The sequence below is a fragment of the Helobdella robusta genome (assembly GCF_000326865.2).
Source record: "Helobdella robusta unplaced genomic scaffold HELROscaffold_4, whole genome shotgun sequence".
Classification (NCBI taxonomy): Eukaryota; Metazoa; Annelida; class Clitellata; order Rhynchobdellida; family Glossiphoniidae; genus Helobdella; species Helobdella robusta.
The window spans coordinates 7,811,961-7,818,612 of record NW_008704902.1 but is presented as its reverse complement, the minus strand read 5'-3'; positions in this window follow the sequence as shown (position 1 = coordinate 7,818,612).

Below are 6,652 nucleotides of genomic sequence, written 5' to 3'. Positions count from 1 at the left end.
GCCTGATTGACATAAGGTGAGCCGAATTTAGGCAAGTAGCTATGTCGTTGTGTTGTGTCATCACCAATGCGAGCCACATTCACACGCAGTGGGGAGATATTATAATATTGAGAGAACAGCTGAAGAGTATGGTTAAAGCTATTAGTTTGTTTATTAATGGTTGGTTTGTTCCTATGTATATATATGGCTTCTTTTATTTTCAGCCTTATTGGATGTGGTTCGTGATCAATTATCTTAGTACCAGCTACCAGTGTAGCACGCGTAAGATCTTGGCCATGCTCATTCAACATGTGGTCTTTGATTGCACCGTTCTGTCTATGCATTGTTAGTCTTCATGAGAAAGTTGTTCCAGTGTGTCCAATATAAGATTCCACAACACTGTGTGGCAAAGGGCATTTAAATTGGTACACCACGTTCGTTCTCTGAAGGATGTTGCTAGTGTGGTTGTTGTGGTTTGTAATGATCAGGCTTGACGTACGGTTAGTATTGTAGTATATTATTAATTTAAGCTTGTGGTTTTGGTTGACGGTAGTGATGTTAGACTTGATGTTTTTTAGTTGAGCTTCGTCTATTTTATAATTGTCGTGCATTTGATTCTGGTAGTATAACGTTACAGTTGTAGCTGTTGGTTGTGCTGAGGTTTGTTGTGCTGGATTACTGATCTTATTTAGGTACTTTTTAGTTACAGTATCTATTATTTTATTAGGGTAGTTGTTGTTAACTAGGAATTGTTTGATACTTTTGAACGCAGAGTGAGCATACAAATTTAATGAAATATGCATCAACAAAGGCCTCTTTCCAAACTATATATATATATATATATATACTGTGAACTTTTGCCGCGCGGCGAAATTTTTCCTTTGCTCGAATATCAACAACCGCCGCCGCCAGCCTAGGCAGTCTCGCTTCTGACCGGAACTCGCCTCTTCACAACTTTTTATTTCCGGGTCGGAAAATACGGGCCGGGCGGAAGTATTATCGCGCCTCTGACAATCTTTTAGTGACCAACTTCACTATTCTATTTTTGTTACCAACGGTAATTTGAGCTTCGTCAAACTTCCATGAGACTTTATTATTTACTAGCCAATCTAAACCCAAGATAATTTCTGACCAAGCTTAGAAAATCCACCAACCTTTATCTATAGTTTCATTTCCCCCTTCATTGGAATCTCTGTATTGTTAGCGGCCTTCAGCGATTTTTTGGTAGATGTGACCCTCGCGACGTCAACCATCGAGGACGGGATTGATAGATACGCTGCTTCAGCTACCTACCCAACAAACCCAATCTTTTTCTGCCATTTACCAAAATCGGCAGATATAAAGTTTGATCATCATTTTTATTAGACTTGTTCAAGCGTTGTGATTGTTTATTTGACTTTTCATTCTCCGGACATTCCCTTTTGAAATGGCCTTGATTTTCCGCACCTGTAACAATTATTCTGACCGTTTTGATTGCTTGACTGAAACTTGTTTGGTATATTTTTCTGAGGACATTGGGAGATGAAGTGTCCTGGTTTTCCACAGCCAAAACAAACCTTTTCACCCCTAATCCAAGGGACAGCTGACTGTACCTTGGATGACTGTACCTTGGATGACTTAAATCTTGAATGACGTCAACCGATTGATGAAGCGCGTTTATTTGCGCCGCTCCACTGCCTTCATCATGTTTTCTGTTGGATCCTGCATGTTTCTAACCTGTGGGGTAAACCTGTAGATGAATTAACTAAGTTTTTTGAAACTTTAAGGCGCTGTGCAATTCGTAACGGATCATCAATATTTCTTGGTTCTTTTCACCCCTAATCCGAGGGACAGCTGACTGTACCTTGGATGACTGTACCTTTCTCTAACTTTCAGTTCTAAATCAGCGTCATTAAGAGCAAATAAAAAAAAATCTTTTGTTAAATGTACCGCCAACTTTGACTGTTCGCCCGGGGTTAGCTAACGACATTAACTTTTTTACCGTTTGTAATAATTCACGACTTACCTGGTTTGCGTCGAAGAGTCTGCAACTCATATCTTTACGACTCTTCGTGACCACTCGCTCCATAACGGTTTTTTAGCTTCGTTACTAATTCTTGATAACCTAGTCCCGCTAAGTCCCCAAGAACTTCAGCAACTTCACCTGTCAACGAACATGACAGATACGCTACCGTGTCGTTCATACTCTATTGGTTATACATAGCACATATCTCGAACGTCTTAAGAGAAGTTTTGAGACACCCAGTACCATCAAACTTGTCTGGTTTTAACAGCTCATGATGTCGGACCAACCTGTGATGTTTGGTATTTACACTCGGCTGACAGTGCGGTGATTCCCAGTGGTTGTCGAACGAAGGACTGTGTTCGACTCCTTCATCCTCTTGAACTATGCTGCACCTATTCCTGGATTTTGAAACATCAACAACTATCACATATTTTTGTAGACCTTGAAAAAGCATTTGATCGAGTTTCCCGTGAAGCAATCAGGTGGAGTCTACGTCGACAACTCATTCCAGATTGTCTTGTTCGACTTGTGATGGAAATGTATAGGAATACTAAGACTCTAGTCAGCACAACGGTTAGAAACACAGATGCATTTGACATCAGCGTTGGAGTTCACCTAGGCTCGATTCTCAGTCCACTGTTGTTTGTAACTGTGATGGAAGAAATCACAAAACCGATACGCACTGGTGACATTTGGAATCTGATATATGCTGATGATATCAGCCACGTCTGAGCAGAACGCAGCACAGATGTTTGAAGATTGGAACACCAGACTCGCCGATCATGGATTCAAAGTAAACATCAGCAAAACTAAAGCAATGAACACTGGTGAACCCATCCAATCCACCGTTATTGGACGATGGCCCTGTTCAGTTTGTAAAGCTGGTGTAGGTAACAATTCAATCAAGTGTCAGCAGTGTAACCGGTGGTGTCACAAAAGTTGTTCAAAAATAATTGGTACTTTATCTAAAGTGTCCAATTTTTTTGTTCTGCTTGCATCAATCCTCAACAACAAATTCAAAGTGGCACTGTTTTTGAAGCCATTAAGGTAGAAAAAGTCACATCGTTTCAATATCTAGGGGATGTTCTGGATTGTACTGGAACAGCTGAAGCTGCCGTTCGAGCACGCATACTTGCAGCCTGGAATAAATGGCATCTCCTTGCCTCTATATTGATGCAGCGTAACATCCCACTACCATTACGATCAAGACTTTATAAATCTGTGATACGTCCGGTGTTGTTATATGGTGCAGAAACATGGCCAATGACAACCAAACTGGAACAACAACTTCAACGAACCGACATGAAAATGTTCCGATGGATGCAACGAATTAGTCTGAAGGACCACATCAAATCTACCGAAATCTTGCGTCGTGCTGGTTTAGATGATATAAAGGACGAATGCCGGCAACACCGTCTGCGGTGGTTTGGTCATGTCAAACGAAGTGGAAACAGTGCCATAACTTCTCTTGCAGATGTTGAAGTACCTGGCACACATCCCAAAGGCCGTCCAAAGAAGTCCTGGTCGCAAACAATCGAGCAAGACATGAAAGCTCGAAATTTAAATGAAATGGATACAACTGATCGTCTAATTTGGCGCAAAAAGTTGATGGCAAAGAGAACAACGTCCTACCTCGGGAAACCGGGTCTCTAGACGGAAAACGAAGATTGATTAATTGATTGATTAAAATATTTTTGGTAGAACCAGCCCTGTCACCTTAAAAATTTGGAAAAGTTTTGTTGCGGCTCCTATCGTGCCTGTTACCTAAAAATTAGGAATTAGGATTTTCATTTCGGTCACTGCCATACCTGTCACCTAAAAGTTTGGAAGAAACAATTTTAATTTTATCTGTGATATACTCGTCACCTAAAAATTGACGAGGGTAATCACCTTGACTCCTGCTGTATCTGTCACCTAAAACTTTTGAAGAAAAGGCCCCACGTTTGGCGCCAATTGTGAACTTTTGCCGCTAGGCGAAATTTTTCCTTTGCTCGAATATCAACAACCGCCGCCGCCAGCCTAGGCAGTCTCATTTCTGGCCGGGACTCGCCTTTTCACAACTTTTTATTTCCGGGGCGGAAGTATTATCGCGCCCTGCTTGCTGGTCGGTTAATCCGGCCATATTAACTGCTAGCAAGTCTCCTTCAAACATGTTTTAGTTTTTAAAAATGACAAACAAAACCTAACTGAAATAATTCTATTAATAAACAAAAATAAAACAAACAAAATAATATTGACTTATAATATTCTTTAATTCAAATGTTTTTAAAGTCAACGACAGAACTAAATTAAATATTCTTAGTAAACAAAAAATATTTTTACCAGCCGTAATAATGAATGAAATTTCAAAACAAAAAAACGCCAGAGCAACCAAACCAGCAGAAACCGACCGACCAATTACCAACCACAATAAATTCAAAAACTAATTCAAAACACTAATTCAAAACACTAACCTAAAACACTAACTTTCCTCCTTTTTTTCAAACAATAGTCCAAAAGGTTTATATACTAAACAAATTCTAAACAAACTGAGAAAACATTCATTCTCTAACATACTCACTATATATGCGCCATACCAACCAACATTCACTAATTAATTAATACTATATTCTACCAACCTGAACACAAAACCAATAAACCAATTCATACGACATTCGACCAGCCTGCCCACCTGACCACTTCATCATACAACATGCGCACCAACATACACACTTGCGCCATTCATTCCACATGCGCGCTAAAAAACTTCATATATACATATATATATATATATATATATATATATATATATATATATATATATATATATATTGGGTTTAGTTCTGCAAGATAATTTGTCTTGCAGTTATCACATTGAAAATCTTAAATCAAAAATCAATAAATTCGTAAGTACACTTTATAAAATCAAAAATAAGATTAATTCCACAATATTAAAAGATTTGTATTATAGCTTTATATACCCTTATATTCATTATTGCGTGATCATATGGGGAAATAGTCCTGCTTATCAGCTAGATCCCCGGTTAAAATGTCAAAAACGTTTTATAAGAATTTTATTCGATTTGAAATTTAATGACCACACCTCTAATTATTTTCAGATTGCAAAACTTCTTTCAATAAAACAAATTTATCACACATGATCTCAATATTTATATTTAAACTAAATTCCAAAAAATTTTAATAATTTGTTTATTTATAGTAACGCAATCCAGTTAAAACACACAAAACATACCTCAACATTTAATATTGAAAAAAAAACAGATTGAAACTTATCAATAGTAGCATAAGAGTCGTCGGACCTAAGACGTGGAACAAATTACCTGAATATTTGAAAGAAGCAAAATCCGTTGTAAAATTTAAAAAAGACATCAAATCCTACTTTTTAACATTTAAACCCCCTTAACTTTTTGTGTGGGTTCATGTACGGGTGTGTGTGTGTACGTGTGTGTGTATGTACGTGCGTGCGTGTGTGTGTGTATATATATGTGTGTATATGTGAATAAGTATGTTTTACGTGGGTCTATATATATATATATATTTGTGTTTCATTAATTACAAAGGACATTCTGATAAAAATGTAAAAGAGTTCATTACTTAATAATTATGATTCCATTTTTGGTTTTTTAGGATTTGTAATATGAATGTGAGTTTACATTCACTAAAATATTTAAAATATGCTCTCATTTTTACAATTGTCGCTGGTAATCATTACAAGAAAACCATATTTTCTTTTCGATTTCCAGATCATTTCTTTTCATTGATATCATTTCTTTGATTTGTTTTGTTTTGATTTGATAAAATAAAAAACGTCAAAAAATGTCAAATATATATCAAATCAAATCAAATATTGTATTTATATAGCGCCAATTATAATTGCTTCTCATCAGCGCTCTCCTCGTATGAAGCATGTTGAAAGCGAAACCATCATAAGTTGAGATCACTAGGAGTTTACCAAATAGGTATGTCTTTAGACGTTTTCTAAACTCAGCTAATGATAACCCGGATATACGTAGTTCGATAGGTAGGCTGTTCCAAAAAATAGACCCAGCAACTGCAAAATCTCTATCTGCTGTTTTCAGATTCTGATCTCTAACATACAGCGTGTTTGAATCTGCAGACCTTAGACTCCCATGTGATGACATAGATGAAACTCGAATACACTTATCTTCTAAATATTTCGGAGCCAGACCATTTAAACTTTTAAATACCATTACACCCAACTTGAACATGATTCTTTGTTTAACACGCAGCCAATGCAACTCCTTTAGAATTGGTGATGCATGATCAAATTTTAATTTGCGATATATCATTTTAGCAGCCTGATTCTGAACCATCTGAAGTTTAGACAACAGTTTATCTGCTATGCCATATAGAAGACTTACAATAATCCAATCTAGAGTTGACGAAAGCATGTACTAATAGAGTCATTGTATCTCTATCTACCGATTTTGTGACTTGACGTAATTGACGTAGTTGGAACATACATTTTTTAACCAATAGACTGACTTGTGGACCCATTGTCATACGGGAGTCCATCACAATTCCCAAAATGGTTACCGTTTTACTGAAACTTATATCAGTCATGCTGATATTAATCGATGAAGGTTCAACCGCTGACGTTTGTTGCCATGTACCAGCCAACATGAACTGAGTCTTAGTCTGATTCAA